At 31.1% G+C, this 27,391-nt stretch overlaps 1 protein-coding gene across 5 annotated transcripts in view; it reads right to left on the bottom strand.

The window, feature by feature from the left end:
- The window catches only part of LOC113512452 (uncharacterized), a 140,763-nt gene that overhangs the window by 73,780 nt on the left and 39,592 nt on the right, over positions 1 to 27,391 (bottom strand). The window lies entirely within an intron of this gene.

The raw sequence follows: 27,391 nt of genomic DNA on the forward strand, positions 1-27,391 counted from the left end.
ATATAAAATAAAAATAATATTGGGCCTAATACACTTCCTTGCGGTACTCCATATTTATTAAATCTATATTCAGATGAGTACGATGTCATATTATTATTTTTGTCTATTTTATTACATACAACATGTTGTTGCCTGTGCGATAAGTAAGATTTTATCCACTGAAGAGCTGGCCCCCTAACTCCATTATTTTCTAATTTTTTTAATAAAAGGTCATGTGAAACAGAATCAAATGCCTTTGATACGTCAAAAAATAATCCTGTGGTCCAATTGTTATTATTGACATTAGTCATTATTATTTTTATAAGGGAATAAATGGCTAATGTTGTTGATTTCCGTTTTTGGAAGCCATATTGGTCTTTGCTAATAATATCATATTTATTACTGAACTCTATTAGCCTTTTATACATACATTTTTCAAATATTTTGGATAAAATCGGAATTAACGTAATCGGACGATAATTGTTAATATCATTCATTTTACCGCTTTTAAATATTGGCTTTACAATTGAAAATTTTAAAGAATCTGGAAAAGTTCCACTTGAAAACGATAAGTTAATTAGGTGTGTTAAGATCCCAACCAATTCATCTGTGCATGCTTTTATTATTTTTGTATTAATTTCATCATAACCTTCGGAGTTAGTATTTTTTAATGTCAGAATTTCCACTCTAACCTCATTTTCTGTCATTGGTTTAAGAAACATAGAGTTATTTCTTGAATTTTTAGGGTAACTACTGTTTATGTTATTGCTTTTTGTGCTGCTTATGTGATCAATATACTGGTCATTAAATGCAGTTGCTATTTTTATAGGATTTGTTATTACTGTATCACCAATTTTAATAGTTTCTATATCTTTTTTTATATTTGTATTTGTGATTTCATTTTTTATAACAGTCCATGTCGCTTTGCATTTATTATCATTTTTCTTAATGTATTTTATATTTGCAATTTTCTTTGAGCTAAAGATACATTTTTTTAAAATATTAGCATATGTAGTATACTTATTTTTATTATAATTGTTTTTACATCTATAGAATTTGTACCGTAATGTCCGTTTATATTTGCAACTTTTTTTTAAACCTCGACTTATCCAATTATGTTTGTTTTTATTAACATTATTCACCTTTATTTTATTTTTAGGAAAACAGAGATAATATATCAAACAAAAAAGATCATGAAACATACTGAATGCTTTATTAAGATCTGTTTCACCATAAAGATCTGACCAGGAGAGACTATGTAAGCATTCTTTAAATTTTCTAATATTGTCTGAGTTATAATCTCTCTTGTAGATAAAATATGTTGCATTATTTAACGGTTTGCAGTCTACCGGAAAACATAACAATTGTGCAGTGTCATGATCAGAGAGATAAAGTGGCAATACTGAAGCAGTAGCATCTGGTACGTTGCTCAGAATATGGTCTATACAAGACGATTTACGTGTCGGGATGTCAATATGAATTTTTAGGTTATAATTATACGTTAAATCATATAAGTCATTTGTAAGCTTTCCCTTTTTCAAAGTATTTATGTTAAAATCGCCTGTTACGACAAGTTTTGAGTTGTCATGTAATTTATTCAAATCATGCAGTAGATTATCTAATTTATCAATAAAGAGGCTTGGGTCAGATTGAGGTGTTCTATATACACAAATTATTATTAACTTGAGTAAAGGAAGTTCCAATCCACAGACTTCAAATATATTTTCTGCAGCATGGTTTTTTACGTTTATTAATTCCTTAAAAACTAATCCTTTTTTAACCAAAATGCATGTTCCACCTCTTTGCTTATCCCTACAAAAACTGCTTCCTATTTCATAATTTTTTATTTTTAAATAATTTTCATATCCTTTTTTTAAGAACGTTTCTGATAGACATATTACATCTAGAATTTTATTTATTTCTTTTAACTCTAATAATGTCAATTCCAACAACTCTTGTTTTGATAGAGCACTAGCAATATTTTGGTGTATAATTCGAAAACTATTATTTGGTAATTTTACATTTACATTTTTATTTACGAAAATATTTTTCTTTTATTAAGGGGAAATAATACGGAATTGTACCTATTTTTGCAATTGCTGTTTTTATAGTACAGTTTTCACAACTTTTGTCTCTGTTTACCTCTACAATGTCATTTTTCTTTTGAAAGTAATATGGAATTGTTCCCCGTCTGTGACAAATGTAAGCAGTTTTCTTTAAATTATTTGATTTGTTACTCATAATATTTTTTTTAAGTTTGGTTAGATTTAAATATTTGTTGTCATAGTCACTACAGTCAATGATATAATTAATTGATTTACAAATGTCAGATAATTTAGAATAATTACAGTTTACAAAATTGCAGTTTTTGTATTGATTACATAACATACTGATATTATCATTAATTTTCTTTAAGTCTAATTTATTATTATTTATCACACTTAATATAATAACCTGATTATTATTAAACTTATTCAATAAGAAACGTAATTGCATTAAAACAGCCTGCATATTATAGTCATTTTCGCCCACACATAGTATAAGTTTGTCATTATTATTCAATTTCATATTTCTACAGTTCTTCACTACCTCCCGACTCAGTGCATTTGGTTTCGTTTCCGCTGTAACTTCATATTTTTCATAGGTGGTCGTCTCTCTCGAACGTATGATAGAAGAAGCTAATCCAGTACATTGCTGAGTTCCATATATAAATATATTTCTCTTGGATTCAGGTTTTGGTACATCCGACGTGATGGAACGGGTGTTCATGTTTGATTTCGATGCATGTAATTTATTCGTGAGATTATCTATTTGTTTTGTAAGCTTTGTAATCTCCTTTAATGCATCCTGTAGTTGCTGTTGCAAGTCTGTAATTTTATGCTGCATATTTGTCAAATTACGGTCTGCTTTTGTCGCAATGATTGGGGACGACGGTGTAGAAAACGTAGAGTGAAAGAGCTCCGAATATCTTTTCTCTTTCGTTGCACTACAGCTATTTTGCAATTCGGCTGAGGATGGATGACATAGTGATTTAAGTACTTTATTTTCAGTAGTTAGTTTTTTAATTTGTCTATGGAGATCGTTATTTTCGATTATGATGTTATCTAACTCGTTTTGCGTGCTTTCTAGCTGGGATGATAATTGCATTATCGTTTCTTTCATTTCATCTTGAAGTGCACCTGTCTCTGTTATGGTACCATCCAAGCTTTTTGAGAGTTTATTTGGAGAGAAAATCGATCCGTCAAAAGTATCATTCTCGGTAAGTATATGAGAGTCTAGGATACCACTGGCACATATTTTTTCAGATGATTCTTCTGTACACAATTTTTTGTTAGCATTGTTTGTAAGGCTCGAGATTTTGTCTACTAATAATTGCTTTTTCCTTGTTGTGACATGAGGTTGTTCAGTATGTGTAGTCTTTTGGTCTTTTCCACATGATTTGCAAATCCAGTTTTTCCTGGATTCGTTATCCAATATGCGGTATAATTTTTCTGAGTAGCCAGCACAATCAAAATCGCACAATAAAAAAAAAAAAAAAAAAAACAGTAGGTAGTAAAAAAAAAAAAATAAAAATAAAAATATGAGGGTAAATATGAGGATTTGTTTTATGAAAAATTTTTTGATTCAATTCATCCACTTGTACTGTGCACAACAATGTTCGATGCGTTGCCGTCTGAAACTTCGTTATGATACCTTGTTTTCACTTTTGCATAGTTATTAATAGATATGATTCATCAATTTGGTCGGCGAGTGTTTGCTTAATGACCTTATATGGTAATATTAACAATCTTCGAGGCGCATGACTCACCCTCTTCAAGTTGTCAAGCCAAGCCACAATTTAATTTCTTCCTTTTTTTCTTGATAAATATTGCGAAATTACACAAACAAATTATGTCAATAACTAGAGAATATACAGGTGAACATTTGGGTATAAAAATATAATCGAAAAAGATAATTAAAACTAGGGTAACGGTTAAAAATTTGGGACAAACAGATTACAGATGTTTACACAGTGAACGACGGACGACGACTTATTTTGTAGTATTAGTACTTATTTTATAGTAACTACTAGCTTTTACCTACGATTTTAGCTGCGTGACCGGGATATGTTTCTAACAGAGACAAAAAGCAACTTATGTTCTTTCCCATCCCATATATTACATAGGAAGTTTATACCAAATTATAAAGTGATTGGTTACGTAGTTAAGGCGCTATAAGGTAACAAACAAATTTACTTTTATATTTATAATATTAGTAAGAATTTGGAATAAAAAAATTATAAAATTGACAATGACAATAGAAAAATAAAAGGTCCCATACTCGATGCATGTCATATAGTCACAGACCAAGCCTTTATGATTGCGTTGTAAATGTGACTATTTAGATTAACTTGTCTAACTAATATAATAAAATTGTAATTAAACGATGTCTGTACATGGAAGATATTTAAGAAGAAAATTATATGAGGTGTCTTAATAAGACCAATAAAAGCAAAAACAAATTTTTAAATTTGTCTGTCTAGCATCACACAGAAACTACTGCACGAAATGAAATTAGTTTTCACAGTTGTATCCCTGAAGGTCTAACTTAAAAACGTTTAGTATCTGTTTTATTTTGGTACACAATGTAGAAGTAGTTCATTTCATTGATTTTACTGCTAATCGCTTATAGCGAACAATAAGCTAGTTATAATTTAGAATTGAGATTAGATTAAACGGAAATTGTAGTCGATAGTTAGATATAAACCTCTTGCTAGCATTTTCTTATTAAAGATTACAAGTAGTTACATATTTGCAAAGTAGATATTCTATGCAATATCGTACAGCTATGTGGGATATACACGTATTATGTAGAAAGTTACAATATAGTAGTTATGGTGATTTAAGTGTGAAAATAACAGGTTACCTCTAAGTATTATCATTTGTCGTATATTCGCAATGTTTCTTCTCTCTTTTCTGCTAGTTTTTACTCGGGATTTCGTCCCCGTGACCTGGTTACATTGATTGAACGGGATAAGAAGTCTTTTTTTTAATGGACGCCTGCGTCAACGGCATGCGCCAGCGGGGCACTAGTGAGGGATGATAGGTGCGAATGAAAAGGCAGGTTAATTAGCCCATCGTGAATTTGGCACGATGGTTTCCATCCTCACGTGGAGATCGGCCTAACAGGGTACACTGTTAGCAATGGAATAGGCCGGTAGTCTGCATTAGGTACTAACAATCCCTTCCCCTCATGGATAAGGAGTAGTCTAAGTTTTTAACCATCTCAAATTATACGTGTATATCAAATTAGATGTGGTTTGGTTGAGCCGTTGACGCAGCTTGAGGCAAAGAACAAACAGATAATCTTATTAAAATTTACAATATTTGTAAGGATAAGCGAGTGGAAATTACCATGGAAGGGGGGGGGGGGAAGATTTTTACTAATAGGGATTAACAGCTGCATTGATAGTAATATATCTTCCCTATCAGGTCGACCTCTGTGATTCCTTCTGGAAACCATCGTGTTTAATTTCTAGTCAATTCGTTACGATGGGCTATGGAACTATATCAGTTACTATTCCATAATCACCTATCAAAAAAATACTATGGAACAATACAATAAAGTTTTATCAAGAAGTTATAATAGAAACAGTGAAATGTAATAAATAAAATATTGGTAAATCGTTTTATAATATGGAAAAAAGGTAGGGAACTTTGACGATTTATATTCGCTTTCAATTTAAGACGGCATCTTCATTGAAAATCAGCCATCTGAAGATATATCAATATATTAACATAAGTATAGATGACTGATTCTCAACTCAACGTTCAATTTTGAATGTTGACTTTACTCGGAATAAATCAAGTATGAACGTTAAATAAGTAAACTGATATAAATTTAATAAGAGGATTTAGAACAAAATTAGTGTTGATTCATTTTGATAATGCTAATTAATGTTAACAATTAATTACGCTATATTAGCTGTTATTTATTCAAATTATATTGTTTTGTAAACTGTATTTAAAAGAAAAAATAGCAAGTAAAAAGAAGTACAACAGACAACTGTTCTGTGAATCTAAATAATATATAGATTAGATAAAGTTCGTTATTTGGTGGTATTATAATAACGAGTGAATAACTTGTACAATATGGTTATTATTATATTATATCATTATATAGTACAAGGGAAACATAAAAAATATTGTTTTTTTCATGTGAGTTAGATCCTTGCCAGAACTGAAATGGAATGGTAGTCCTACCTACGCTAACGGGATACGCTGGCGGGGCACCAGTGAAGGATAATAGGTGAGGATGAAGCAGGTCAGTTAGCCCATCGTGACGAATTCAACAAGAATTGTTCACGATGGTTTCCAGAGGGAACCACGTGGAGGTCGACCTAATAGGGCATATTGCTAGCAATAGGGCTGTCAAATTCCATTGCTATCAATCCCTTTCCCCTCCGTGTGACTGGGTTGTAAAACAAACTCACTTTCATATTTATAATACTCGTATTAGTAAAGATTGTTTAAATGGATTGCAAATTGATGGTAAAATCAAGGTTTTATTACAAATTATATAAACAGTTAGAACGTCATTGGCTTGGATTCGTTAGCGTACCACCTTTGAGGTATTCATAAAATCAAACATTATCCCCCAAAAATCTCATTTAGACAGGCCCCATACATCAACGTCGAGTGAACTCCAATTGTTACAGCAAATTGGGATTAACAATCGTCTCCCAAAAGAATAGAGGCATTTCTTACTGATTAGACGCCAAGCAAGACAAATCGGTGCGGATTGGGTGAGGAAATGTTGTCAGTTTATACGCTACTAATTAGTTAAAGAAAGTTAGGTATTAGTATTGTATCGTAGGCAATATAACTATGTATTTATTTTACTATTTATTATGAAATGTATTTAAAAATGATTAAATATTTTGGTTGGCCGTGTGGTCCCGGCATAGAATAGGCCACCCCTTTCTCTCCCGTGGGTGTCGTAAGAGGCGACTAAGGGAGGACGTGAGGAAATGTTGTCAGTTTATACGCTACTAATTAGTTAAAGAAAGTTAGGTATTAGTATTGTATCGTAGGCAATATAACTATGTATTTATTTTACTATTTATTATGAAACGTATTTAAAAATGATTAAATATTTTGGTTGGCCGTGTGGTCCCGGCATAGAATAGGCCACCCCTTTCTCTCCCGTGGGTGTCGTAAGAGGCGACTAAGGGAGGACGAGGGAACAGCGTCCTTCTTAAAACGTCTCTAAAGCAAGAATGCGGTGCCAATTCGCCTGCCAAGCATGAAAACTACTGACAACCCCCCCCCCCCCCCCCCGAGAGGCTTATGTTCAGCAGTAGACAGTTAAAGGCTGATATGATGATGAAGTATTTTGGAGGAGTGGTTATATAATAAAATTATGAACAATTAATTTTGTATTTCGTTGTACAATGGCCTGCGCAGACGAGGGAGTAATGTCCGCGAACACAAGTTCTGTTAAGGTTTTTTTGTTTTTCTAGGCTTTAATGTACGACAAGTACCAATTGGTGAACATTTTGAACTATATATTGTTAAATTCCTCTTTTTTTATTTAGGAACTTGCTTTTGTTGGAGCGACTAATTTAAGTATTCTCTTCCAACCGCTAATTCTTCTTATAACAAATTTACGCGAAGGAAAATTTAATCCGCGAACAAAATGTCCATTAATCGCCATAGAATCTATTGAATTATGCAGGTATATTGAGGTAAGATGCGTGCTACCGATCGTTTTCAATGTAATTATCACGATAAATTTTAACTGTAACTTAAGGTTACTTAATAATTATGATTTCACCAGCTTTGTCTTAAGAATAAATATCCAGGTGGAATCGACATTTCTGTGGAACATTAATAATAATTTCTGATGGTTCGTATCATTTAAATAAGTCAGACGGGGATTACAAACAATAGATACCGTAATATGAGTAAGTGTCATGTCATATAGTAAAATCATATTTTGTTAATATGAGAATGAATTTATGTCAACTCTCCCAATCTATGCCGAGTCTCAAAGGAAAATGGGTACATTTTGAAAGAAAATATACGCGTGTCGGTTCCACCCGATTAATGTAATCTTATAATATTGTTGCAGAGAGTTTTCCGACTCGTATTATTAGTTGACAGGTCAATTAGAACGATCGCCTTGATACTAGGTATATATTTCTGTTTTCCAATTAAAGTTTGCACAATCAAAGCTTAATATCGGTTTAGTGGCTACTAAACCCACGCGTTTATCTATTTCAGAGACCATTAAATCGTAACACGCGATAAAGTACTGTTTCATACATCAAGTTGAGTCTTTAATTACAATTTGGTGGGCGTCTTAATCTTACTTTGTCAGAGTTTGACAGTATAAACTTAATGTTTTATATGCACAAATATTCGTGTTGTCATGGGCAATAAACCCAGAATCGTCCTGGTTGTTGAGAGAATTCGGGTTGTAGCATGATGCAATAATTAATACGACGTGGTAAGAAATTTCTCAAACAATACCTTCTATTTTTAATTATGCCGTACATTATAAAATATCGTATAAATATAATATAGAAGTTTAAATAAGATATTATTAAGTTATTTGTCTATAATGCATATTTTATAGAAATACACATATATCTGTTTATATAATACATGCAGTATTTATATATAAAGTTATTTTTTCTTTCGATGATAGTTAGTCTTATCCGTGGAAATATAAACTGTAGTTATATATAATTGTAAAATAAAGTTTTATTTAAAAAAATATATAATATATATATGCTTGCTTTATTCGATATTGTTTTATAAAGTATTTTTGTCTAAATTTGTACTTTAATTATGAATGATCATATCATTCAATAGAGTATATAATTTAATTTTAATTGAATATAATTTGACACAAAAAATGCTAGAATTACAAAAATGCACTATATAATGGGATTATCAACTAACTTAAAAGCCATAGTATACCGATAGATCAACGCATTAGCGGTTATCGGGGATTTGTCAGGTGCTAAGGCCAAATATTGGATTTTCAATATAGCCGACTAAACACTTCAAAGCTATTTTGAAATATCTCTTCAATCTAATTATATGAATCGGATAAACGGGAAGCCACTAAGACGTTGATGCGTGTTAGTAGAAATACGATAATGTTTGAACTCACTCCTACCAATTTGACCTTGACCCCCTTATAAGGCGCAATGTGACGTCATTCCGCGCCTTTGCTGTTAACATACACGGCCCAATAAGCGGTCTGAAATAATTCGAAATTTGAATATTTTGACTTTAACAGTGTGAGGGGAGAAGAGATTGTTAGTAATAGTAATAGGTGATTCCATTATTATCCATAAAAAATACCCTAATAATGATAAATCATTACTATAGTTCAATGCCCGAATGCACAATTTTTATTTAAATATAATTGGAGACTAATAATAAAAATAATAACACCATAAATAGATAGATACTTGCAAAATTTATTTTATAAATCTAATATTATATAGAGAAAAGATTTGTTTACAGTAGATAAATATAAAAACTAAATGATTTTAAAAATTCTTTCACGTATAATTTAATTTAAAATAACATTCTACATTAAACACTAGAATTAAAAAATATATAATTTAAAAATTTTGAATAAACTTGAATTAAAGATTATTTTACTGTTTGTTTTTTTTGTTTTATTTTTTATTAAATATCAGATGAAGAGATGAGTACATAGAGAATTTGATATATGTTAGGCAAGAAAGTCACTTAAAATATAAGTAACATTATAAAAATTGTTAATGAAGACGAAAATCTATTTTTAATATGTCACCCCAATTTTCTAATATGTCACCCCAAATGACTTCACGGCATGTACGCGATCACTCGTACATTTTCCCCAAGGTGAGGTTAAATGATCGATGGTCTTGCGTCACGTCGTTACGGTTTTTATCCCTCGCCTTCGCCAGTTGCGGATTCAGGGACAAGTGGGTCATTCGACTTGTATAGTTTTAACTCCACTACCACTATTAAAACTATTTTATTTTAATAGTTTTGTGGAGCGATCGCTGTGACTTTAATACTCGTACGAATATGAATGTTTATTAAAACCTAACTGTATATCGGAGGGGGAAAAGGGCTGTTAGTAAAGGGACTAGAGGCCCCGTTGTTAACAATATACCTTATCAGTTCGACCTCCACGCGGTTCCCCCTGGAAACCATCTTGAATGTTTTTTTATGAAACCATCACTATGGGCCAACTGATCTGACTTTTTATTCTCATCTATCATCCCTCACTTGTGTCCCGCCAGTGTATATCGTTAGCGCAGGCTGGGTTATTATTCCATTATCATCCATTAAATAAAACTGTATATCGGATATTATATATATCGGGTTGTATTATACGAGTATTATTCAATGGTTTTATGAAATGTTTTAGGTCGTTTTTAAATTGTGACTCGTATTTAAAATCAAACATGAAAATATGATTTATATAATCTAATAAAATATGATTTTACAGTATACTCTAACCTATGTGTCGTAAATAGGAAAAGTAGCGTTAGTTCTAGCCAGTTATTTGGATGCCGTGATAGTTATAATAAATATAATTTTTATTTTCATAAAACGATTTATACAACTATACAAAGTTTTTAGCTACACTGTGAAATTATCTTTTATCGCAAAAAAAAATTATTTATTCTTATATTATACTCGTTATATCCTGCAGCTTTATTCGCATTAATTAGGATACAAAGTGTGTTATTTAATAAGTCTGGGTGTAGGATATGATCCAGCTGTGTTTGAAATTTCATTTAAATCCATTTTTGCCAACAAATATTTATAAATTTTCAAAATTATAATTTGGATAGGATTTGTTAAAAAGTGTTTTAATTAAAATACAACCTTTTTAAAAATTATTCCCAGTGGCCGGTACTGCTGTTCGTACTTATCGTTGGTTTCTATCCTTCGGCTAAGATTCTTAAGGTTATTTATGAACTTATTATTTTAAGTGTTCGAGATCAAAGAAGCATCCATTTTAGTGTTAAGTGGCAGATGTGGGTTGATATTGGATTGCTTGTAGAGAATACTGTTTTGATTGTTCGTCACTCAGACGAACCTATTCTACAATATAAGATTTGAAGTCGATATAGAGTTGGATATTTTGTAAGAACGTCTACATATGTTAAAAATTTCTAAAGGATATTTCGATCAGAAATTTCTTAGTTTACAAAAAGGTGCTTATCACCATACGTAAGACATATTCTTATTAGCTAGGGCTTCCCCGCGCGCATTAGTATTGAGTAACCTATGTGTTAATTTAGGACAATGGTGGAATGAATACTTACTTACTAATACACAGTATTTCAATTGCTAACAGTCATTAGTTGTCTTAAGCTTTGAAAAAACGCAGTTTCCTAATGAATTCTTAGATGCCGTTCAGTTATTTCGCCAATGCTTAGTAGCAATATCACAACCGGGAAATCATTCTTTGACCTAGTGCCAAGCTATGTGTGCCAAGGGATTAGCAATATTCCCTTGTACACACGTCGTCTTCTCGTATTTTTAATTCTCTGATAATTTCTTACAAAGTTAAATATTAGAATTTCATTTATCTTCTAATTCATAGACGTAGTATAAAGTATTTCATAATCTAGTATGTTTAAATAACTACTTAAATAAAAAAAAAAATCAAACACGATACCACCAAGACTTTAAAACGCAAGACATAATATATACTCGTATACTAAACTAGCTCGCATCACTTCGAGCAAAAAAATGTTTATATAAAATCAATGTAAGCAGTTCATTCATTTTTAAGAAAATAGAGGGGCCTTCTATGATACTTATTGTGATCGATATTTTACATAGATATATACCGGAAATAATTGTACAATACTATAAAAATAAACATTCATTTATTTTATTGTACTGACCCACTAGATGGTTGCATAGATTCATTTTCTCATTCCGTCAATCTAAGGGCGTTGCTGACTTTTACATAATGGAGTGAGTGATTACTCTGTGATACAAAATTAAATTTTGCCGCCTCCGTTATTATTTTGTCTTTGAATTTCGAATATCGAACGCAAATGTGCCAGTATGCTTGTTCTGAAGTTTGGTGCCAGTAATATAAATTTGAAATTAAAATCTTGGATTAAAGTTCTATAAATTATATAGGTAAATATTGCCTATTTTTTTTAGTATAGATAGGATTATTTATTGTTAAAATTATATTCAAATGCAAATGTATCATTAGACACTGTTGATGTTCGTAAATTAGGTAGGTATGTAAAATCCATTATCCAATGTATAATTAACGAAAAATAATTTGAAGCTATTCGACTATTTATTAATTAATCTTTGTAATCTTTATGTGGGCAACGCCCACATGGGGGTCGACAGTCCTACATGTCCAGTTCACATTTAAAAATAAATTGTATGTTATCGGTTGTTCCAAACAATATAGCAGTTCTATTTTCGTATACAAAATTATAATAGATTAAAAATATCCTCGTTTCATATTCATGTAACGTAACTTCCGAGTAGTGCTACAGGCGAGGAGCTGATTGACGGAATTGGATCTACATCCCGCTATTAAATTATTAGTATTATAAATTCGTATTTTCTTATTTATTCTATTTATATTCTAAAAAATAATCGACTTTAATCTTGACAAAATTATATAGATAAAGTTATGAACATCAAAGAACTGTTAACGTAAAAAAAGAATCATGTAAATAGGTTTAAAATTGAGGAAAATATTAGTATCAATATGAGGTTGATTGAAAATACATCGTTTGAATAAAAAAAGAATACGTATTTGTAAACAATTATAATTGTTTTACGCATATAATTATGTTTAAATATAATTCAATTAAGGATCTCATCCGGCTCTTAATTTGGTTTATCATGCTATTCTCGTCCTACTTTCCTGCAGTTAATAGCTTCAAGCCGTAAAATAAATGCAAAACTTTTTGTTATTAACTTTTTTTTTTACTTAACTTATTATCGTACATCATGTACTGATAGCAACGAAAGCACTTTAACAACATGCAATAAATTTTAAAGCACAATGACTTCCTAATTACCAAAATTTTCTGAACTCTCTTAAGCCTAGTTCGGAGTGATTTAGTCGATTGGCGAGCAATTTAACAGGTAAACGCGTACCCGAATAATCAATTTATGGTTTAGTAGAATATTTTTTATTCGATTACTAAAATGTAATGTTGTAATGTGTTTTTTTATTAGTATATATATGTTGATACAGTAGTCTGGATGTACGTTGTGATGGTCCCCCCCTTTTCGCACCCCTTATAATAACTACCCTCTAAACTAAGCTACACATGGAAAACTTACAAAGCCTAAGAAAAGCCTACGAAGGCTTAACCTAATGAAATCTATGAAAATCCAATGAAACCTACTCTAAAGAATGGCTTAACACCCTCAATATAACCCCATACCTATATTGCCTTATACACCCCAAACATCCTATGAATCATATAAACCCTTACAATAAACACATAATATTGAACAGATCTTATAGTAGAACACTTGATCATCTGGCCAGATAAATAAATGTGTGATCGTCTAGTAATGTAGGACCCGTTGTGTGTGTAATAACCAAAAGGTTCTTTAATTGGTATATGATAGGAGTTAAATAATGAAGATGATTGATAAATCTTTAATGATTAAGAATAATTAATGAATTATACTCATAATTCATGTAACAAGGAAGTTATGTTAATTTAATAGTAAATTACAGAATAACTGTAATAATAAAAAAATGGGGGAGCGGTCGGGCCCCTCACACGCCCGGACCAGTGGAAGACTTTCCAACTATCTATAACTCTTCCTCCAAAAGGTAGGGAAGGGTATTACTATTTATTAATGCACTCTGATGGTAATAAGGGAATGAGTATTCTCAGTTCCAAACCAAACATAAGTACATTTACTTCAACATTACAGTGGCTCCACCAGCCCCACGATGCTTCCAGTATAAATTAGTGTTTGCCAGAGGCAAACGGATCGGAACTGAAATCCCAGGATCACTCCGACACGAGAGCTTACTCATGGGCGATGACCCTTTCAGTCCTATATGGCGACATAGAGATCACCCACTAACAGTACGAAACTGTTTCCCAGCGTCACCCTGTTACGAGCTTACTCAATGGGGGTTTCCCTTCGGCTCCACAAGAGATCAGACCAAGAAGCGAGATCACCCAGACACCAGAACTTACTTTGATGGGACATAACCCTTCGGCTCTATAATGTGACATTAGAGATCACCTGTGAAGACAGTCCGATAGAGATGAAGATTTGTGTGATAGGGGATACCTTCCACACCCCGGAATTGGCCAAGCCATATAATGTTGATAATTGCTATATCATAACATAGCATTGTCAATTTAATATTATTTACTTAATACCAAGAATACTCAAGGTTCAAGTTACATCTGTTGATTAGGCCAGAGCCTAAGAACGAGTAGTCCAACCCATAGGTCGAGAGCTACTAAAAGTAATGAGTGCTATTGAATGAACTATAAGTCCAGTCAATTATATATAATATTATTGTTGATTAACCACATTGTGAATTAACCAATTATTTATTCAGAGAGATATATCTAAAGGAACTATAAGTCCTTTAAAAGACACTGATTAATCACAAGTTAACAACGTCTCGTGAAATAACCAGTTGGGTTTTCTATAAGTTTGAGGACACTAAGTCCAACAAGCTATTATTGTGTTGAGAGTAATAGAGATCTTTTGTAATATTTGTAGAGGTTTGATTAATCACATTGTGAAATAATCAGATTAAATAATTATGTAGCTTTATAAAGAGGACTATAAGTCCTAATTGGTTGTTGTCATCAGTACTGATAAATTACACATTAAAGTGCCAGGTCAATTATTATATATAGGTATATAGGAAGGACAATAAGTCCTATTTGTGTATGTTGTAGTAGTAGAGGCAATATATTGCATAATTATAATGTGAAAGATATAGATTAAATATATATTTGTATAGAAAGGACAGTAAGTCCCATACAATTATTGTAGCTGTACTATAGTTATACTATATCTACTTCCTTTTAGTGTCTTAGTAAACCTATTTACTAAGAGGATTTCTCAGATAAACAAGTGTTTTAATGTTTAAATCATCATGATTAAATCCCTAAGAAATTAGGTCTTTAAATAATTATCATATCATTTAAGTGAAATTTCTCATATAAATAATTCCAATATTTCCCCTACAGTTATTATAAAATAACTGAAAATTATATAAATTTTCTATAGACCTAGATATAGAATCATAACGAGTATAATCTCCTTTTGTTTGACATCTGTCACATTAATGACGTATTGAATGACGTATTGATGTATTGAATTGAATTTTGATTATCTATCACAACTGTCAACGTAACAAATACTAGCAAGTTTGTTTATTTGTATTTGTTTAATATAATTAAATATAAAATCATCATATATCAACCGTAATATACAACTACATTATCAGTGACATAAATAATCATGGTTTACACCAGAAATAATTAATAGTATCCAGTAATGCTGCAGTTTTATATTCATATCAGTAGCCAAGCTTACTTTCAAATTCAAGAATGAACAGAAGATTAGAAGTTTAACATTCTTATTGCAATTGTATTTGCAATAATATATACATACAATACTAATTATCAAGAACATTCCTCGAATACATGTGTGGTGAAGATTTTCCCAATATGCTATCTATTTGATTTCTAACCTCTAATGTAAATTTATTAAAGAAGTGAATAATCAGTGTTAGTGTTTGCTTCATTAATATTTAAAGTAATTGTCCTAACTTGATATTAATAGGATAATATCTCCTTGGATACAGTCCGACAAACATATAACTCAATAATTAAATTTATAAAATACTAATATTATATTTTACTACTTGTATATCTCCATACTATTCCCATAAAATATTCAAAACATGTATATTAAATATAAATCCAGTAAATATTCACTAATATTAACCCTGTCTGAACTTGTCTAGCCAATATAACATGAACAAACAACACACATACAAACCTTATCGCCAGGACAACTTCCTTTCTAAATATGAGTAAAATACATAGCTTCACAAGTCATACAGTACCAATTTTATACTGAACCTCATACCTAGTTAAGAGTAACTATAGTCAGAGAATCTTTTAGTACTTTTATTACCATTAGGAAATAAATCCACACCTATAATATCAGCATAATTAAATATTATTAGTAATCAGTAATACACACAGAATTGTTATTATCAGCTTGCTTACTACAACAAAATCAATATTAAAGTTTATAATAAATCAAGACAAAATATCTATTTAAACAATACAGGCTTGTTTACCATAAACACCCCACAGTCACATGAATTTATCTAGTAACACAATTAATAATGTATTAAAAGTATTACATTCACATAATATCACTTGCAACAGTTAAGCTGTCTCTTTGTACATCTGGTGTAAAACAAATCCCCACATGTAGCCATGGATAATCAAATATAGACTAAGAATCATTAATCTGGTCGACCGAGTAATGGTATAAAACCACTTCACCATGAAGCGTTAAGTATGAACAGATATTCCAAACCAACACTGTAATAGTGTAATAAATACAAATATTTCATCATCATCATCGTCTCAACCATCACCAACCCACGACTGAACACAGGCAATTTCCACCGACTGACACAAGGAACGCCCCCACAATACACATAAAACAGTCACTCCAAACAATGGAGGTAGCCCACACCGCACTTGCATTCACAGGGTCGCCACTCAATAACCCCTCTCTCTCATCAATGGCTGTTTCCCCAGCAATGAGACCAGACCATAGTCACTTTAGTCTATTATCCTCAATAAATAAATACTTTATAATAACTAGATATGAAACTAGTTCAATAGTTGATTCAATAAGTATTTTCCAAACTGGACAATTAGAACATTGAATCAAATTGATGAAGTTCTATCAAACGACCATATAATTGGATTTTGTATATGAGTAAAATAACGTAAGTACGTAAATTATATTGATGTAAAATTTGTTCAAATGTGATTGCATTTAACGATATACGCATTACCTAAAGGTATATGGACTCGACTAAATACGTATTTTAATAGTTGTTGGGAAAAATATTAAGTATAGACTTTGCCTGCGATCACAGTCAAAAATCTAACTACGTAGTAATAAATGGAACAAGCTCACCGGATTCTCCAGTCTTCTATTGATTAATTTCACACACTTAATCGATAGTGATACACTAAGGTCTCAAACCCCTTCATCGATCCAGTCCCTCCTAGATCTATATCCCAGTTATTTTTTTATTTTATTGCGCAATCCCTAAAACACGACTCCCCGCCATTTTTTTCTTTTTTTTTTTTTTTTTATTGCGCAATCCCTAAAAAGCGACTCCCGCGCGCCCGCCGATCTGCCGTCTCTCTTTTTTTTTTTATTTCTTTCTATTCTTTCTCTAATAACGTCATAGATTATGTCACCGAAGGGTAGATATTTCAATAATCAGATTTAGCCTATTATTCGAACTGAACTTTTCTTTAAATTCAATTTAATTATATGTTAACGTATTTTGGTATTTTATATTAAATTGATTATCGAATTTATAAAACTTTAAAGACTCTCATAAACCTTATTAAACTGTGTTGTATGTATCTTTTTTACACCTGATGATAAAAAGGTAACCTATAATTTGGTTAATATAAAATATAATATATTTTTGTTTAATTTATTTAATTTTCTTGTGACATCCACTACACTTTGGAAACACATCAAAGGAGTTTCCTTTCTGTGTCAATATTTCATATATGGTAACGTCTTCTCTGTATACTATTGTGAACCTTGACTTTAAAGTTTGTTTATATTAAATAGCTCAGCTTTCGCAGCGGTCACCCATAGGAACCCCTGTTTCTTTTCTATGTACTTATGGTATTAAACCTATTGTACTATAGGCGAACCGTCACATCCGGCCCCCTAATTATCAAGGAGTTTACCGGATTGATAATTACAACAAGATAAGTTTATTGTTACAATTTTTTTCCAACCCTAAAAATGTACTTCACATATGTGTATATAATTTAACTTTACAGCGTAATTACATCATTTAAATTTTTCATTGATTCATCGATACTAGCCTAACACTCTGACATTCTTAAGACTCAAAACAATAAAAGTATTAAAAAGATCTTTAAACCCGAAGTTATGTGTTGTTGTATGTTATGTGTATGAATAGCCTTAAAATTTCTACTCAATATATTAATAATTAAGCATAATATTTATTTATGAATAGATTTGTAAATAATTATTTATAATTAATTTGCATACGCTGTAATGATAGAGTGAATCCATTAAATTTTATAATTAAAATTTTTATACTCGTTTATTTATATGTAATAAATTCAATGCATGTAATTACAATATCATAAACAGCATAAATGAATACAATCCTAAATGTGTGTAAAGGAGTCTATAAAACCTAAATGTATGAAAAGCCTAAGTATGTGAGGAGTCTAAATGTATAAAACCTAAATAGTGAAGAGCTTCAAGTAAAGAACCTAATAGATACGTTATTTGTATCAGTAAATTTAGATAAAGTATCTATTTAAAGATACAAGTTAAATATCTAAGTGGAAGTTCAGAATAAAAGCCTAAATGTATGAGTGTAATGTATCAACAAGCGAAAGAGCCTAAATAGAAAACCTAAAGCGAAATGAAGTGAAAAATCTAAGCATTAAAATGTAACAAATGCAAAAAGAAAGAATCCTATAATAATTGTCTAAGTGTAAATAAATGATTAGATAAAATCCCAAGTTAATTAAATATTAAAATGAAGATGTTCAAATAAATTTGTTAAAAATAAATTTAAACAATACGAATAAAACTTTATGAAGCGTCTAAGTAACCACAAATACATATTTCATCTAAGAAATAACCTAGTGTTCATTGAATAAAAAAATAATAGTCCCTAACAAAATTCAAATAAATTTAATTTTTATTATTAATTTTAATCATAGAAGTAAAGCTTATATAATTAATAATTTATCGCCACCGGCCCCCCTATCTGACAAATTTTGCACGGCCCCCCAATTTTAAAACTCCTATAAATATGTTGCATAAAATAATACAAACGGCCCCATAGTTTAAAACTCTTATCTGTCTGACAAATTTTGCACGGCCCCCCAATTTTAAGACTCCTATAAATATGTTGCATAAAATAATACAAACGGCCCCCATAGTTTAAAACTCTTATTATAATAAATTCCTTTAATATACTTAAATTACCAATGACTATTTCTTAATACTCTCAGAAATAACATGATCAATAAGTTTTATAATAAAATATTATGTAACCCCATTAGATAGGTAGATAGACACCCCCATCGCCTCCCCCAAAAGATCACAATAGCAAACCTAACATAAATACAAACAACTACATTAGATACATCAATTAATTTATTTTGTACAATAAATTATTATTTCAAAAGATACAGATGTCTTGTGTTATGTGCAACTACAAAGAACTAAATAACTAAGTGTGCGCAAAATCTAAGTATGTAAAATACTTAGGCATGTAAAGAGTGTACTTGAATAAATAACCTACAAAATCTCCCTCTGATATAAGTATAAAGTTTTTTTTTTTTTTTTTTTTTTATAATAAGTGTCTAAGTCAAAATAAGCGAATAATCATATAAAATCTGAAATATAATTGTAAAGTGGAATAAAGGAATTATGTACAGAACCATAAATAAAATATTATAATAGCATCCTAATAAATTGTTGGAATTAAATTTAACAACATGAAAACACCTAATTAAATTTTCAAATTTAGGTAATCAAATAAAGTAACTAAAGGCCCTAACTAACCTTAATGATATTTTATGAAACGTCTAACTTGCAACTTGAAACCCCCTATAAAACATTATATAAGCTATTTAAACATCTTAGGATGATCAAAATCAAATCATAATTATTTAATTTTTTTTTTTTTTTATATATATAATCAATGTCATTGCATCATAAAAGTTTATGAAATAAAAGTCAATTGGATATTTCCTCAGAAATAAATAATGTCATTAATTCATCTTAAATTATTTCTTTAATAATAAAAAGAATTTAATAAATTTTATGTATAAGTCATTATAGCATAATTATTGTTTATAAAATTTATATAATGTTAAATAAATAGTTCAGTAAGTATTGAGAATTAATGAAGCAAAAGAATAATAAATGTGTCCTGTAGCATAAAATTAGATCAATGTGTACTGAATATACTCGTAACCTAGCAAGCTATCCTTGCTGCTATTGTTATTTGCCTATTAGTGTATTTCTAATATTATTTACTCAAGTGATATAGAGTAAATGAAAAATAAACCAAATTATGTAAATTTGTTGTACAATTGACTACAATAGATAACCATTAAATGAATTTGGTAATTTAAATCCTAAAAACATGAAATAACAATAAAAACTATTTACCTATAGACATAGAAATCATGAAATTAGGTCCAAATCCTAGATCTATGACGGTATAATTATTTAGTCATAATCATCAAAGTTGGTTTTGAGTTATACTATTAGCAGATATTACTGTTTAACTTTATACTCCTTCATATTTTAATAACCAATCCCTGAAGTCACAAGCTCCAATTGTGACCAAGTGTTCTTATTGATCTGATATGTAAATAGCCATGAACCAATTATATCCTGGTCACGGCACCAATTGTGATGGTCCCCCCCTTTTCGCACCCCTTATAATAACTACCCTCTAAACTAAGCTACACATGGAAAACTTACAAAGCCTAAGAAAAGCCTACGAAGGCTTAACCTAATGAAATCTATGAAAATCCAATGAAACCTACTCTAAAGAATGGCTTAACACCCTCAATATAACCCCATACCTATATTGCCTTATACACCCCAAACATCCTATGAATCATATAAACCCTTACAATAAACACATAATATTGAACAGATCTTATAGTAGAACACTTGATCATCTGGCCAGATAAATAAATGTGTGATCGTCTAGTAATGTAGGACCCGTTGTGTGTGTAATAACCAAAAGGTTCTTTAATTGGTATATGATAGGAGTTAAATAATGAAGATGATTGATAAATCTTTAATGATTAAGAATAATTAATGAATTATACTCATAATTCATGTAACAAGGAAGTTATGTTAATTTAATAGTAAATTACAGAATAACTGTAATAATAAAAAAATGGGGGAGCGGTCGGGCCCCTCACACGCCCGGACCAGTGGAAGACTTTCCAACTATCTATAACTCTTCCTCCAAAAGGTAGGGAAGGGTATTACTATTTATTAATGCACTCTGATGGTAATAAGGGAATGAGTATTCTCAGTTCCAAACCAAACATAAGTACATTTACTTCAACATTACAGTGGCTCCACCAGCCCCACGATGCTTCCAGTATAAATTAGTGTTTGCCAGAGGCAAACGGATCGGAACTGAAATCCCAGGATCACTCCGACACGAGAGCTTACTCATGGGCGATGACCCTTTCAGTCCTATATGGCGACATAGAGATCACCCACTAACAGTACGAAACTGTTTCCCAGCGTCACCCTGTTACGAGCTTACTCAATGGGGGTTTCCCTTCGGCTCCACAAGAGATCAGACCAAGAAGCGAGATCACCCAGACACCAGAACTTACTTTGATGGGACATAACCCTTCGGCTCTATAATGTGACATTAGAGATCACCTGTGAAGACAGTCCGATAGAGATGAAGATTTGTGTGATAGGGGATACCTTCCACACCCCGGAATTGGCCAAGCCATATAATGTTGATAATTGCTATATCATAACATAGCATTGTCAATTTAATATTATTTACTTAATACCAAGAATACTCAAGGTTCAAGTTACATCTGTTGATTAGGCCAGAGCCTAAGAACGAGTAGTCCAACCCATAGGTCGAGAGCTACTAAAAGTAATGAGTGCTATTGAATGAACTATAAGTCCAGTCAATTATATATAATATTATTGTTGATTAACCACATTGTGAATTAACCAATTATTTATTCAGAGAGATATATCTAAAGGAACTATAAGTCCTTTAAAAGACACTGATTAATCACAAGTTAACAACGTCTCGTGAAATAACCAGTTGGGTTTTCTATAAGTTTGAGGACACTAAGTCCAACAAGCTATTATTGTGTTGAGAGTAATAGAGATCTTTTGTAATATTTGTAGAGGTTTGATTAATCACATTGTGAAATAATCAGATTAAATAATTATGTAGCTTTATAAAGAGGACTATAAGTCCTAATTGGTTGTTGTCATCAGTACTGATAAATTACACATTAAAGTGCCAGGTCAATTATTATATATAGGTATATAGGAAGGACAATAAGTCCTATTTGTGTATGTTGTAGTAGTAGAGGCAATATATTGCATAATTATAATGTGAAAGATATAGATTAAATATATATTTGTATAGAAAGGACAGTAAGTCCCATACAATTATTGTAGCTGTACTATAGTTATACTATATCTACTTCCTTTTAGTGTCTTAGTAAACCTATTTACTAAGAGGATTTCTCAGATAAACAAGTGTTTTAATGTTTAAATCATCATGATTAAATCCCTAAGAAATTAGGTCTTTAAATAATTATCATATCATTTAAGTGAAATTTCTCATATAAATAATTCCAATATTTCCCCTACAGTTATTATAAAATAACTGAAAATTATATAAATTTTCTATAGACCTAGATATAGAATCATAACGAGTATAATCTCCTTTTGTTTGACATCTGTCACATTAATGACGTATTGAATGACGTATTGATGTATTGAATTGAATTTTGATTATCTATCACAACTGTCAACGTAACAAATACTAGCAAGTTTGTTTATTTGTATTTGTTTAATATAATTAAATATAAAATCATCATATATCAACCGTAATATACAACTACATTATCAGTGACATAAATAATCATGGTTTACACCAGAAATAATTAATAGTATCCAGTAATGCTGCAGTTTTATATTCATATCAGTAGCCAAGCTTACTTTCAAATTCAAGAATGAACAGAAGATTAGAAGTTTAACATTCTTATTGCAATTGTATTTGCAATAATATATACATACAATACTAATTATCAAGAACATTCCTCGAATACATGTGTGGTGAAGATTTTCCCAATATGCTATCTATTTGATTTCTAACCTCTAATGTAAATTTATTAAAGAAGTGAATAATCAGTGTTAGTGTTTGCTTCATTAATATTTAAAGTAATTGTCCTAACTTGATATTAATAGGATAATATCTCCTTGGATACAGTCCGACAAACATATAACTCAATAATTAAATTTATAAAATACTAATATTATATTTTACTACTTGTATATCTCCATACTATTCCCATAAAATATTCAAAACATGTATATTAAATATAAATCCAGTAAATATTCACTAATATTAACCCTGTCTGAACTTGTCTAGCCAATATAACATGAACAAACAACACACATACAAACCTTATCGCCAGGACAACTTCCTTTCTAAATATGAGTAAAATACATAGCTTCACAAGTCATACAGTACCAATTTTATACTGAACCTCATACCTAGTTAAGAGTAACTATAGTCAGAGAATCTTTTAGTACTTTTATTACCATTAGGAAATAAATCCACACCTATAATATCAGCATAATTAAATATTATTAGTAATCAGTAATACACACAGAATTGTTATTATCAGCTTGCTTACTACAACAAAATCAATATTAAAGTTTATAATAAATCAAGACAAAATATCTATTTAAACAATACAGGCTTGTTTACCATAAACACCCCACAGTCACATGAATTTATCTAGTAACACAATTAATAATGTATTAAAAGTATTACATTCACATAATATCACTTGCAACAGTTAAGCTGTCTCTTTGTACATCTGGTGTAAAACAAATCCCCACATGTAGCCATGGATAATCAAATATAGACTAAGAATCATTAATCTGGTCGACCGAGTAATGGTATAAAACCACTTCACCATGAAGCGTTAAGTATGAACAGATATTCCAAACCAACACTGTAATAGTGTAATAAATACAAATATTTCATCATCATCATCGTCTCAACCATCACCAACCCACGACTGAACACAGGCAATTTCCACCGACTGACACAAGGAACGGCCCCACACTACACATAAAACAGTCACTCCAAACAATGGAGGTAGCCCACACCGCACTTGCATTCACAGGGTCGCCACTCAATAACCCCTCTCTCTCATCAATGGCTGTTTCCCCAGCAATGAGACCAGACCATAGTCACTTTAGTCTATTATCCTCAATAAATAAATACTTTATAATAACTAGATATGAAACTAGTTCAATAGTTGATTCAATAAGTATTTTCCAAACTGGACAATTAGAACATTGAATCAAATTGATGAAGTTCTATCAAACGACCATATAATTGGATTTTGTATATGAGTAAAATAACGTAAGTACGTAAATTATATTGATGTAAAATTTGTTCAAATGTGATTGCATTTAACGATATACGCATTACCTAAAGGTATATGGACTCGACTAAATACGTATTTTAATAGTTGTTGGGAAAAATATTAAGTATAGACTTTGCCTGCGATCACAGTCAAAAATCTAACTACGTAGTAATAAATGGAACAAGCTCACCGGATTCTCCAGTCTTCTATTGATTAATTTCACACACTTAATCGATAGTGATACACTAAGGTCTCAAACCCCTTCATCGATCCAGTCCCTCCTAGATCTATATCCCAGTTATTTTTTTATTTTATTGCGCAATCCCTAAAACACGACTCCCCGCCATTTTTTTCTTTTCTTTTTCTTTTTTATTGCGCAATTCCTAAAAAGCGACTCCCGCGCGCCCGCCGATCTGCCGTCTCTCTTTTTTTTTTATTTCTTTCTATTCTTTCTCTAATAACGTCATAGATTATGTCACCGAAGGGTAGATATTTCAATAATCAGATTTAGCCTATTATTCGAACTGAACTTTTCTTTAAATTCAATTTAATTATATGTTAACGTATTTTGGTATTTTATATTAAATTGATTATCGAATTTATAAAACTTTAAAGACTCTCATAAACCTTATTAAACTGTGTTGTATGTATCTTTTTTACACCTGATGATAAAAAGGTAACCTATAATTTGGTTAATATAAAATATAATATATTTTTGTTTAATTTATTTAATTTTCTTGTGACATCCACTACACTTTGGAAACACATCAAAGGAGTTTCCTTTCTGTGTCAATATTTCATATATGGTAACGTCTTCTCTGTATACTATTGTGAACCTTGACTTTAAAGTTTGTTTATATTAAATAGCTCAGCTTTCGCAGCGGTCACCCATAGGAACCCCTGTTTCTTTTCTATGTACTTATGGTATTAAACCTATTGTACTATAGGCGAACCGTCACAACGTCCAAATATTTGTAATAAAATGTCGCATATACTTAGATGAATGAAGAAATTGCATGCACTATTTATTTTCGTTCTTTATTATTATTATTATTTCAGCCATTAACTGTCCACTGCTGAACATAATAAGCCTTCCCCATAAGGGGAGTTTTGCCAATAGTTGCCACGTTTGGCAGGCAGGTTAGTAACCGCAGTTAGGCTTTTAGAGATGTTTCAAGATTTTCGTTCTTAATATGTATTTATTCCTTTGTAGTTGATCTATGTATATAAAAAGAAAACAAGCGATTATAGACTATTTAACCGATTTAAAAAAAGTAGGAATTCCATAATTTTGTTGTATTTTTGTATATATTAAGCGGAGTTTTTGCTAATTATGAATAGATTTCTGTATTTTTTGTCAAAATGGCTTGTAAACGTGTTTGTTTATTATTAAAGGCGGTCTGTCTTTTCGTGGGATAAAATTTAAAATTATTTTCAATAATTTTTACCAACGATTTCGTCCGTTTGGCCGGATCGGATATGTTGACTGACCAGGATAAAGCCTATGCCCATCTTCATCCCGTATACTACGTGTATATTTATAGTGAATGGTTAAGGCGATAAAAGATAACAAACGAATAAACAAATAAACTCACTTGCACATTGATTAGTATAGATTTAGTTGAGTAGAAAATACATAGTAAATGGTTAAGCCGTTAAGGTGGTAAGAGGTAACAAACGAATAAAGACACAAACTCACTTGCACATTTATTAGTATAGATTTAGTTGAGTGGAATACTTTTCACTAAATCACTCGCCAACCGACTAAGTCCGAAACAGGCTTTACAGCAGTATTTAACGTTGCGTTGTTAATGTTTATTCGTATAACGTTGATCTGCTTAGTAAAGCAAGCGGTAATTGACTTTTCTCGTCGGCCATACGTCTTAATAACGTTTACGCGGAGCTGTAATCTGCTAAGACTTTGCTGTTTTAATATACTTAGCTTGTTATGTTTCTTTTTGCGTTTTATCTTTTTTTTTATGAGTTACTTTTTCGTTTTCCTGGTAATAAGTTGGAGATATGAGGGATAATGTAACCAAGCGTTGGGCTTTAGAAGAACCGAGTTAATACTCAGATATTGGCAAGTCTGCAAAAATTGTAGTAATCCGAAAATAATGAGACAACCTGACTTGCTTTGCTTACAAAGGTTGCTATGTGTAAAATCAACAAAACCGATATATGAAATACAAAATTCAGGAAAACTAAACGGATTATGTTTTGATGCTAAATTTGCCTTACTAATACAACAAAGTAATATTAGAAGTACCCGTGTTGTCCCGGCATAGAATAGGCTACCCCTTCTTTTCCTGTGGGTGTTGTAAAAGTCGACTAAGGGACGAAGGATCGGCAGCAGCGTCCCTCTCAAAATATCTCTAAAACCTAGCTGCAGTTGTCAATCCGCCTGCCAAACGTGGTAACAACTGGCAAAACCCCCCAAGGGAGAGGCTAATGTTCAGCAGTGGTAAGTTAAAGGCTGATATGGTGATGATGAAGATTAAAAGAATGTGGAATTGATTCTGTATGTTAAAAAAGTATACAAAATTCCAAGTAGATACTCTTAGACGCCCTTTAAATAAGGACAAATCTGATGATACCTGTTGGCAACCCTATATCAGACAATGGAAAACATTTAATAACCGTAATATTCTATAATTAAAATCTCATCAATTATTCATAACGTAACAAATTATGCTGAATTTTAAATACTTTATAGCATTTAGTAGATTGAGCGTTTAAATATGTTGTATTTCACGTAAATGTAGGCGATACGTGTGTGTGTGTGTGTGTGTGTGTGTGTGTGTGTGTGTGTAAATTTTTGAGTGTTTTTTTTTATGGATGATAATGGAATGATAACCCCACCTGTGCTAACATTGGCAGTGCACCAGTGAGAGATGATAG

The sequence above is a fragment of the Galleria mellonella genome, unplaced genomic scaffold (genome assembly GCF_026898425.1).
Source record: "Galleria mellonella isolate WM207_F2 unplaced genomic scaffold, CSIRO_AGI_GalMel_v1 utg64, whole genome shotgun sequence".
Classification (NCBI taxonomy): domain Eukaryota; kingdom Metazoa; phylum Arthropoda; class Insecta; order Lepidoptera; family Pyralidae; genus Galleria; species Galleria mellonella.